The 11,737-nt window shown below is 52.1% G+C and overlaps 1 long non-coding RNA gene and 1 other non-coding gene across 2 annotated transcripts; one reads left to right on the forward strand and one right to left on the reverse strand.

The window, feature by feature from the left end:
* Positions 1-2,469: 2,469 nt before the first annotated feature.
* Positions 2,470-10,776, forward strand: LOC124087279 (uncharacterized). Its single transcript, XR_006850022.2, has 3 exons — positions 2,470-2,900; positions 9,317-9,415; positions 10,020-10,776. It is a non-coding gene; the product is annotated as an uncharacterized LOC124087279 (long non-coding RNA).
* Positions 4,569-4,638, reverse strand: Trnaa-agc (transfer RNA alanine (anticodon AGC)). Its single transcript has one exon. It is a non-coding gene; the product is annotated as a tRNA-Ala (tRNA).
* Positions 10,777-11,737: the final 961 nt, after the last annotated feature.

Genomic DNA, 11,737 nt, shown 5'->3' on the forward strand with positions numbered 1-11,737 from the left:
AAATCATGGGAATAGGAAAGGGAGTTCAAGAATCAAATTTCTGGCCAAGATACAAAAATTATCTAAGAAATTGTGAAAGGAATTGGACCCAAAGTGGATGAGTCAGGGTTCTTGAAGAAGCAAGTGACTTTCCCTCTTCCAGGACAGTCTCTCAAGGACAGAAGTGAACTTTTATGACTGTCTGCTCCCTCAGAGCTTCAAAAGGTCAAGGTCATGTCCCCTCAAGGGCTTCAGTGAAACCCTGGAAATCTTTCTTTCAACTTTAAGAGACTTCAGTTCTCCTGCTGTCCAGCCTGAGGTGGCTGTGGTGTTAGTCCCACTCAGGGATCCTCTCAGGCCTCTGGGAATCCCTCAAAAGCCTTCTGGAGTCACCTAGATTAAAAAGAAAAAAAAATCATCAGGTTGCTCCTGGAGCTGTGCTGGTGACCCCATAAGCACGTGGCTTCTTGCCTCCATGTGGGAGTCACAGCCTAAAATGGATAGATGGCTGCCGAGCACTAGAGGACAGATGGATCCCAGCCCTTACTGGTCCAAGGCACGAGCCCATGAATGATCCTGGAGGACTTTCCTCAGCCTCAAGTTTGCGTAAGTGGACTATGTGCCGGGGAGGGACCTGCATGGGGAGAAGCAGCAGCCTGGGGTGCTTGTTGCAAGAAGAGAAATTTCCAAGGAGGCAGAGGTTGGAAGACACTGAGTGGGACAAGACACTGGGAGGAGCCATAAGAAACAAGCCAGTGGGAAAAGGGCACTGTGCCCTCTTGGAGTAGACGTAAGGGAGGGCTGGAGCAAGAGGTGAGCCGAAGGATGGAGAGAAGAAGGTGAGAAAATCTCCATGTGGTTGTTCCACCTGTAGGATTGGAACAATTGTCCCCAGCTCCTTCTGCCTGTGTAGCACATTTGGGGGACAGTTTTTTTTTCAGGGGGCCCTGAGGGACAGTTCTCAAGCCTCTCCGTCCCCACAGAATTTAATCCAGCCCGGCACAGAGGGGTCAGGTCATGGCGATGGGTCTCACTGGCTCGAATTTTTTCTTATTCCCCCATGTCCTCTCTCCTAGGCAATCATTTCTCATTTGCCTGGTCTTAATACCCCATATGTCTCTAGCTCAAAGAGCTAAGAAACACTCCATCACTCTTAAGCTGGGCCTTGCCACCTGCAGGCCCCTCCCTCCCACACATATGTTCACACACTGGGGCAAGTGGTGAGCTCTGGCCCCTCCAGCCCCTGTCCCCCACCCCACCCTTCTCATCTTTCTGAGAAGGATGAGAGCCTTCTCTTTAGGGGGTGGGCATGTAAGGGATCCTCACAGCTGGAGAGCAGCTGGAAGAGCCCCACCTAGCCTGTGCACTCAGGGTGACTCCCTGGAGGGGACCAACAGCGAGGGCAGAAGGTGTGGGGAGCCGGGAGAATTCCTGCAGTGGGTTTGGTCTGGGAAAGGGGGTGGATGCTCAGCAAGGGGTCCTCGGTCTCAGGGAGGAAATGGCCAGTGGCGAGGCACCAGCTGGCTCCTGTTCCTCCTCCCTCTCACCCACCTCTCCACTTTGCCATACCATAGAATCCAGGTGGACACACCTACTACAACTGTCTCATCCCTCCTTGTGACTTCACCTCCACCATCGGTGCCAACCTCTCCCCCACCCACTGCAGGGTACTAGAGTCTGACCCAAGGTCTCCACCTCAGAGGCAGGCCAGTCCGCAGCTCCTGAGGATGCTGTGCACAGGAAGCTGAGGTGGGGCCAGAACTGTTCCTGGCTCCTCTCCTGAGGGGCTAGCAGTCTCCCAGCCCATCCTTAGAATCGCCTTTCCTGAGCTGAGATGAAGAGCTGAGAGGGGAAGGGCCAGAATGCACGAGGCTGGGGCTGGGGGCAGCAGTGCCCTCTGCATTCTCTTCATATTCCTGTATGTAAATAGTTTCCCCCAAAGAACCATGGAAGGCCCCATCAGTACCCCTCCTCCTCCTCTTCCTCCTCCTCCTCCTCTCCTCTTCCCCCCAACCCCACAGTTACCAAGACAGAGTTATTTGGACAATCTCTACCTGCAGGTCTGGGTTAAGAAGTTTGAGTGGGGCCTGGGCATGTAGCTCAGTGGTAGATCACTTACCTGACTTGCTTGAGACCTTGGACTCCATCCTCAGCACTGCAAAAAAAATGGGAAAAAATTAGGCAGAAGTAAGAGACATCTCACATGCCTGTAATCCCAGCAGGTCAAAAGGCTGAGACAGGAGGATCATAAGTTCAAAGCCAGCCTCAGCAGAAGCAAGGTGCTAAGCAACTCAGTGAGATCCTGTCTCTAAATAAAATATAAAATAGGTCTGGAGATGTGGCTCAGTGGTCAAGTTCCCCTGAGTTCAATCCTTAGTACCAAAAAAAAAAAAAAAAAAAAAGTAAGAGACATTTTCTTAATGTTTCCTGAACACCCTCCCCAGCTAGAGATGTGATGATCCGGCTTCCCTGAGTCCTGTATGAGACCCATTTGGTCAATCATTCCACCAAAAACCTCCCCAACTTGTATGCTGGCATGTATTTAAACTCCTTGGAGCTGACAAGATTGTGGCCAAAAAGCCATTGACGTTGAGCACCCAGTGCTTGGCACTGGGCTGGACTCTGCTGGAGGAGATGGAAGGAGAACATCTCCCTGGGCTTCCACCTCACACAACCCATTAACCCATAAAGGCACATATTACAAATCTTGGAGACGCTCATGCTTGAATAGAACTTTGTAATCTTGCCTCATTCTCATTCAGGCAGGCAATCCTATGTGAATGTCAAGCACACAAGCTAGACAGAAGAAAGAACTTCCATAGGGCATCAATACTGTATAGAAAAATCATCCAACTTGAAGGATTCTCTTCTTGAGAGGTAATGAACGAGGAGCACCCTCACCTTGCTGAGCCAGAATTAAGGTAAGACTCCTGTCTGAAGGCAGCAGAGTGGCTGAGATGGCCCCCCTAGATCCTACCTGGAACAGAGGGGAGGAGGAGTCTCCAGTCAATGGGGAGGATGAGTCTCCAATCAATGGGTGTGAAGAGGAGGGAACACAGGAAGAGACAGATGGGTAGATGGAGGGATTGGAGGAGTAGGGGGACCAAGGCAGGAGAGATGAATGGTCTTGGCGGGACTGATGGACGAGGCCAGGATGGATGGAAGGCGGCTGAGGTTTGTTTACTGGCAGCCCCCAGCCCACCCTCACCCAGGGAGAGGAATGGAGGCTGGCACATCAGAGGGCTCTTAGGGAAGCTCATGGAGATGATTTAGATGGGAATGAATCAGCTCCATATGGATTAAGTGTCCCTGCAAATCCCAGGACCTTACAGATGAGGGGACAGGGCAAGGGCACTGAGGGGAGGGGGAGGGGGCAGTGTGGAGCTGGTGCAGGGAAACACAGGCCTGGAGCCATGGAAGGGCTCGGGTGGGCAGGCCTGCGTGGACACAGGCCCCAGGCTTGCGGGTCCTGCTGTTTCTCTGGCTTGGTACCAGGCTTTAGGGAAAGGCCTCCTCCTCTGCCACAAACCCTGCCTGGCTCCCCTGACTGGGGAGACAGTCTTTCTGCGTATGTCTTTTGGTCTTCATTTTTCTGTCCCTCTCGTGACCGGGCCTGTCCCTCCATTTCCTCCATCTTCATCCACACTCCCAATCCCTCCCTCTGTGTCTCTGCACCTCTGTCTTTCGCTCTAGAAGCATAAGTGGCCTAAGGAAACGGCCCATTTCCTACTTACCTCGGGCCTTAGCAGGCCGGGTCTAGTGCTGCCCTGCATCCAGGCACAGGCTTCCTCTTACTTGAACTTCCTCAGGTTCCAGAGGAGGTCAGGAGAATAGCAAAGGCAACATTGATCTCTTTGGCCGGGAGCGAGTTGAGTAGACACGCATTACTTCCAGGCCATGGGAGGCCACGGGTTCTCTACTGGCTGGGGCTATGGAGGTACCATCTCCCCTATCCCTGCCTTACCCTCAGCAAAGGACCCCAAATCAACTGTGGTTATGAAGCCGGCTGCCATGTGGACAACCTGGAGTCAGAGCACAGGGTAGTCACATATGACAATGGTTGAAATATCACAGCCACTCTCCCCCCACCCCCACTGGTGATCTATGGGCTGCGTGCCCTGTAAAAATTATTTATTGGGGCCTCAGAGTGTCCTGATTTAGTGCTGCTGCCTCTGGGGCCGAGAGGCCTGCCTGTCCGCCAGAGTCTAAGCATTAAACGACGCTAAAAAGTTAAACGGCCAACGTTGGGGGCTCACTCAAGGAGGCACCATAAAGCTGTCGGAGCTGCTTAAATCAGGAGCGAGGATTCCCCGGGACATCTTCTCTCCATATGCTACAAGCCAAGAAGGCTCTCCTCACCCTCCTGCCACTCACCCATGCCCAGCAGCCCACAGAAGGCAGGAGGCACAAGAGCTAGGCACCCAGGATAGAACCCCAAAGAAGGTCAAGGATGACCTTCTCCCCAGGGGTTCCTCCAGCACTACCAGGGGCAGGGGCTCAAGAGCACAGGGAGTCACACTGTCCAGCCCTCTGTCTCGGGGCAGGTGGTCTTCTTGGTCAATCCAGTTTTTTTGTTGTTGAGTTAGGTTTTTTGCAGGGCTGGGGATTGAACCCAGGGCCTCTTGTATGCTAGGCAAGCGCTCTACCACTGAGCTACAACCCAGATCTGGTTTTTAAGGACTTCCAGCCAAAGAAATCCCACAGTCTCTTCCCATGGCCTGTGCAGAGGAGTCTTTCCTAAGCGTGTCTCACTTCAATCTGTGTTCTTGAGGGTCTAACCCTTCCTGCCCAAGTTGGAGGGGGTGTTCAGACCGAACTAGCCAGTGCCCTCTGACCTCCTGTGTCCCCCACACCCACTCATGTGGCTCTTTGAGAAACAGAGACTCACCCATTGCAAATTTCCATCCACCAGGCACCCCTGGGTGCTGGCACGGTGCTCAAGCTTCCCAGACAGGTTTTCGCTGCTGAGCCCCAGCCCATGCTGCCACCGCCCGGCCACCACTGAGCACAAGGGAAGGTGGGTCTCCACAGGCTGTCTATCATGCTTTCTTTCAGCAGCAATAAAATTCACCTCTTAAAACCTCCGCTTGGGTCCCTAATATTTGCCTGGCTATATATCTCCGGTGATATATGGACAGAAATTGCTCATAAACGGCTATAAACCTCTTAGTGGAGCTGGGGAGGAGGTGCATGAGGGTAGGCACAGCCCAGGCTGCAGGAGGATTGGAAGCTGAGCCACTTCACTGAGCATCCCAAAGCAGACGCTGGATCCCAGTACTAGATGTGGGGCTCTGGTAAGGATGAAGGAAGGAGACCCAGAAGAAGATCTAATGCCCAGCAGGTGGTATTATGGAACTGTCTCAACTTCTTGCTCCAGTGACATGCTGTGTGGCCTTAGGCAAGTCTCTCAACCACTCGGTACCATGCTTCCCATCATTAACACGAGGATAATGACATCTACCCAGGCTCCTGCATTAAGTTGTCATGAGGATTAGATGAAGAAACACAAAGAAAAAGTAGAGAGGTTGTATATACTGGGTGCTGCCCTCAGATGGGCAGGGCGTATTTGGAAAGCCTACTCTATGCTGATACTTCACCTAATTATCCCTCATCCTTCAACACCCTGCTGGGTAGATAGTAACTGTCGTTATGTTGCGGATGCCAAACCCCAGGTTCAGAGAGGTGTGCACAGGCTGTCAGCGCCAGAGACGGGATTTGTACCAGCCTGATCCCAGAACTGGTGCCTTTCCACACATCAGAATGAAATCCTGGCAACTGGAAGAATAACCAGGGGGCTTCCACACGGGGCAGAGGGCTGAAGAATGCCTTCTCGCTTGGGGTCCACCCCTCCTCAGAGGCTTGCACTCTGCTCCAGGCCTCTAAGGGCCTGAGAGTCAAAGGGGTCCCACAGCATATTCCCAACCACTCTACCAAATTACCCAAGAAACAATTCTCAAAGTGGAAGGCAAAACCCTGGGGCTGTGTGAGAGGCCTGAGCCACTCCGCCCAGGAACCCAGGAAGCATGGGTCCTGGGTGACCAAGAGAAGAGAGACTTCAGGGAAACAGATACGAACTATGATGGCCATAGTTGCATGGTCCCTGGTCCAGCTCTGCACAAACCAAGCACTGGCTATACTTTCTGGTCACCCTCCTTCTCCGGCCAGCTGCTGGATGCCTCTTCCTTCCTTGACCCCCCAGCCCTCCTGCACCCCTCAACCCACACGCCCACACCCTCCCTCTCTCCCACAGCATCCCCTGAGGCCCCTGTCTGTCCCCTCAGGTTGCTCCACCCTCTCCCTCCCTGCCTAGAGAGTCCCTGTGCCCCTTCCCTCCACCATGTCCCTCCTTGTCTTTTCCCTAGGTCTCTTCAGCCCAGTTGTCCCCTATGTTTGCCCATGATGCCCCTCTCCTAGTACCCCCCTAGTTCCTGGATATTCCTTCCTTCAAGCTCCCCCCACTCCAACCCTTCCCCTAGTGTCCCCCCTCATCTCTTCCCACCTGCCCTCCAGGACCCCCAGCACCTTCCTGCTCTTGCCTCCTTAATGACCAACCAGGACAAACAGTAGGAAGGCCACCCTTCTGCCCCACACTTCCCCTTCCCTGGTGGCTCCCACCCCCAACCCCACTTTTCTTTAAGTTTCCAAATCAACCTTCCTCCAATAATAATGATAAAGCAGGAAGCCGGGCTGGAGGACAGTGCAGATTTTTCTTCTTGACACGGAGTTTCCGATTAAAGGCAAAGGGACATAAATCCTCCCGCGTAATTGCTGTACTCCAGCTCAGAGCCACTCGGGAGGGAGGCTCCCACCCCCTCTGCCCCTACCTCTGGGAGCCCCACCCCCCATTCTGAGCAGCGCCTGGTCCCCAGAGCCTGAGGGTGGGCCTACAAGGAGGAAGGAATTGTGCCTTTGTGGGTGAGGCTGTGGTGAGGGGTTGAGATACACTGGAGCCAGGCTCCCTCATCCCCTGCCAGGGCTCTGAGGCCAGAGAGATGGCCCATGGCCCATCTCAAAGCACCTTCCCTGGCCAACCCACACTTTGGAAGCACATTGTCACTTGGACAAAGCCTCTCAGGGCTCATCGTCTCATTTGATACTTGTAAGGATCTTGAAAATGAGAAACCTATCAAATGGTGGACAGGGTCCTGGAGACCCATCTGTGCAACTCCCTTCATTTGTAGGGGAAACTGAGACCTGTCAAAGGGACTGGCTGATGGCAGAGCTGGGGTGGGAATGCTGTCCTAGCCCCAGCAGTACTTGACTGTCGCACACAGGGAGGGGCTGTCAGGGTTTAGATCCATTAAATCATGAGCCTAAGTTAAGTGGCCTCCTCCCAAGTGGTTTTCTCATCTGCCGGGGAACCTTTGTTAAGAATCAGAGATGCTTGGTGCTTTTGCCCCACCTTTAGAGATTAGAGGAGGAAAACACTAGAAGGGTGTGTGAATTGGGGTCCCTAACCTGAATCCAGGTTCACACTTACCCCTCCTCCTCAGGACTGCACACCCAGAGAGCACCACCTGTTTACGCCACAGGTAGACCTCTCAGCTTGGCCTGGAGCACTGACTCTTCACCCCCCCAAAAGCCATAGAGTCCCCGCACAGAGCCCTTCCCATTCTGTTCCCTAACTCTCTCCCAGTGCTGCTGCCTGCTCTCCTCCTCCATGAAGCCCTACCTGATTTGAAAATCTGGGTTCCACTTTCCCTTGTTTCTCCCTGCACTGAACAACCCCCTCCAGCTATTCCTAACTCAGGGTCCTGGATGCAACCTGACTGACTCTTCTCTCTCATCAGACTAAGGGGCATGGACCTGTCTCCTCCCTCTGAACAGCCATGTCCTAACTCTCCACCCTTCCCACCATCTCCATTCCTACTCCCTCCTCTACCAGACTCAGACCCCAGACAGATCTGTTCATGCGTGACTACGGGAACCCAGGAGTCCTGTCTCCCCTTCCTCAGTGGAATTTTCCACAGAAGGTCCAAGGTTCCTATTTCAGATGCAAAGTATTCATGGCTTCTCAGCCTCCCTGGACACTTAGGGACCATTTAACCTGCCCTCCTCCAGCTTCTTCTCTTCAGTATTTCAGAAGAGGGGAGCCCTCAGGTGGGCCAATAAAAGAGAAGGCATATCCTCATGTGTTCACCCATCTCTAAATAAAACTAGCCTCAGCCAACTCCTGCTTGAGCTCTTGGACATTCTGACACAGTGGCAGGCAACTGGGTTCTCTACCAAACCCCGATTGAAGGCTCCATGTTCCACCAAGCCACATGCGTGTCCTGTGTACTCCCTTTTCCTGCTACCATGGCAACACTCAGTGGAGAGGAAGGGCCAATGAGGGCTTTGGAGTCAGAGAACACCCTGCCTGAGGCGTGAAAAACAGTGTGAGAAGCTTTAATGCTTCCGCAGGGGCCTACGTTGAGGTTCCTGAGTGGTTTGGGGTGACATTGTAGCACTATCCGTCCTGGGAGTTCTGGGTGTTATGTTTCTATGGGGCTTTGGGGGTGTCATAGTCGATTCTCGATGCCACTGTAGAATTCTGGGTATTCCTGTGGAGTTGGCCTGGGGATCACAGTGGGGTTTCTGGACTTTGCTGCAGGGTTTCTAGAGAGTTACTCCAAAAGGCCACAGGCCTGTGCTACTGCCTGGGCCCAGTGATGAGGCAGCTATAGCAGTTTAAAAAAAAGAAGAAGAAAGAAAAAGAAAAAAGCTAGAGCTTTTTTTTTTTTAACATTTTTGGTTTAGTTTTTCTTAGTTGTCAATGACTTTTATTTTATTTACTTATATGCAGTGTGGAGATTCGAACCCAGTACCTCCCACATGCTAGGCAAGTGCTCTACCACTGAGCTACAACCCCAGCTCTAGGGCTTTTTTTTTTTTTTTTTTTTTTTAAGGGCTTGGAGGGAAAGAGAGAGGGGCCCCAGGCTCCCACAGGAATGTGGAGTTTCAGGGTGGCAAGGCCATGCTCCACCCTGTCTTGGTGTTCCTGTCCCGAGTCCTGGCCAACAGCCTTAGTTCATTGGTGATGAGGGGCTGGGGATGGAGAGGGATCCTTACTGCCTTGGGAGTGATTGCGTGTCAGAAAGTACGCATGCTCCTGGCTTTCTGGAGGGAGGAAGGGCCAGGCAGAGGGACCTCCTGAAGTCCCCAGCAGTCTTTCTGGGTATGTGTCTCCAAAAACAACCCTACCCCATTGTGAGAGCCCAGCCCTGGCAGTTGTAGGAGCAGGAGTAAATTCAGGAGGAAAAGATACAGACCCCTCTCCCCAGAGACCCCCACACTTTCAGGTATAACAGAGCTTCATCTTGGACCCAGGAAAGCAAATGGTGAACTCTTCTTGCAGCTTGGACAACTTCCTGAAAGACAGAAGTATAAAGCAAGGATTAGCAGAGAGGTGGGCAGCCTGGAGACAAGCAGAAAGGGGCTGAGGGCCACTTCAGAGGTGAGTAAGACGACGGTGAGTTCCAACCCTAGAGACTTCGAGTAGGGAAAAAGTCCTTCACCCCCATATCCATCACTCCCCTAGCAAACATTATAAGGATAGCTCTGTCTCGGGCATGGTACCAGAAAATGCATACAAACTAGAGGCAGTGACAACACCTGGAGATGTGTTCTCTGAATCCTGGCTGGGTAAGCTTCTAACTCCCTGCCGCTCCAACCCAAGAGAAATGCAGTCTCCCTAATTCCAGCTTCCTTCTTCCCTTGGGTCCCAAAACCTGCCCCAGTCCCTGCCATTCAAAAATGCCCGGCTCCTCTCTCTAGGAAGACTTTGGAGCATCTTGGGTCACAGCTACAGCAGGAGGGACTAGGGCTAGATATTCCGAGCACCTTCTCAGCAGCAGGGAGGAGTGGTGCTGAGGAGCTGAGTGGGAGGCCAAGGAAGGAATATGCGAGCTGATGAGTCCAGGCCCGAGATCCTCAGCCCGACTTTGCATCTTGCTGGAAGACGCATCATTCATCCGCCCAGGGGTGGAGATGGGGCAGGGGGAGGGGAATGAAAAACACCCACAGCCCATTAACCTACTTTTGCAACTTCATTAAAACAGAGTCTTCGACATATCGCCATAAATTGTCTTCTGAGGAGGAAGCCAGATCCAACATCAAGTTCTAACAGTGAAGCCTCGAAGAAGAGACTGGAATAACCAGGGAGGAAGGAACACTGTATATCTGTGGCATTGGGTGGCAGGAGTCATCCCTGAGAGACTTTGCAGACTAGGCCAGTCCAGCCGGGCCAGCACGAGGTCTCTGAAGGGAGCAGGCCGCTGTGTGAGGGGCCAGGAAGGGATTTTATATAACACTGTGCACTTGCTACTCTGATCAAGAACCCTCAGAGCTTCCTGGAGTCCCTTTTAACAAAAGCTCTTCACCTTTCCGGGCCTCCTTCCAGAAGCCCTGTTCTGGCCTAAAGCCCTCTTCTGCAAGGTGCCTGCTGAGCATGGTGTCTTTCCTCCAGAGAGCCTGAGGCCAGCACTATCCTGGCTGGGCAGGTGGCCCAGCTCAGAGGAAGGAGAACTGACCCACGGGTAGCAGGGCTGGGCTCCCAATTTCTGACTGGGTAACCTGGATCTAGATCTCACAAGGGTAGTGACTAAGTGCCCAGACCCTGGAGAGGGACTACCAGGGTTCAAATGCTGCCCTTGCCATTCAAGGAGTTTGGCCAAGTTATTTAATCTCTCTGCCTTAGTTTCCTCATAGGAATAAAGATATTTCAAAGTTATTGAGTTTTAAATTGGATCACCCATGGAAAATGCATGACAGGGGGCTGGGGTTGTAGCTCAGTGGTAGAGCATGGGCCAAGCATGTGGGAGGCACTGGGTTCAATTCTCAGCACCGCATATGAATAAATAAATTAAATAAATGTCCATCAACAACTAAAAAAAAAGGGGGGGGGGGAGAGAGAGAGATTCTGGTGGATCGTATTTGCTAAAAGTAAAAAAGAAAGAAAAAAAATGCATGAAATTGGGACCTATCACATCCTAGGAGTCAAAAAAACATGGGCTCTTATTATCCTTACTATAAACTTATTTATCCAAGGTTTCACAGCCTGAAAAGAACCTTTGATGATCATGGAATCTGAACATTTGTTTTATACATGAGGAAACTAAGGCCCACAGAGGGGAAGTGATTTAGGCAGAATTAGAACCCAGATTTCCTTCCACCCAATAAAAGGGTCTTCCCTGAGGCGTCCCTTCTGGGCCTTAGTTTCTTCATTTGTACAATGAAGCAATTAGAGTAGGACAGTGGTTTCCTTGTTCCTTATTATTTTATTAGGAGTAGGGACTTAGAACCTCTCCTCAAACCTCTCAGCATCCCGACCTGCCGGCACAGTGGTGCACACCTGTAATCCAGAAGCCTGGGAGGCTGAGACAGGAGGATGGTGAATTCACAGCCAGCCTCAGCAACAGCGAGGCGCTAAACAACTCAGTGAGACCCTGTCTCTAAATAAAATACAAAATAGGGCTGGAGAGGTGGCTTAGTGGTCAAGTACTCCTGAGTTCAATCCCCAGTACCCCTCCCCCCAAAAATCCCAACCTTCAAAGGTGGACTAGATCTGGAGAAAACAGTGCAAGGCCAAGGGTAGGAGGTGGTCTGGAGTGTGAGCCATGGGCCCTCCTTCCTCTTCCCCAGCAGCAACCCCAGAGGCCTGTCAGAGAAACCCTGTCATAGACCCAGGCCAGAACAGTCTCAGGGCTTCCACCACTGTCACCCAGAAAGATAGGTATCTCCAAAGCCTCATGGAGATGGAAGAAAGACCTCTAGAAAG

Source organism: Marmota monax, unplaced genomic scaffold (assembly GCF_021218885.2).
Source record: "Marmota monax isolate L192 unplaced genomic scaffold, Marmota_monax_Labrador192_F-V1.1 WCK01_AAM20220418_F8-fsc00012, whole genome shotgun sequence".
Taxonomy (NCBI): domain Eukaryota; kingdom Metazoa; phylum Chordata; class Mammalia; order Rodentia; family Sciuridae; genus Marmota; species Marmota monax.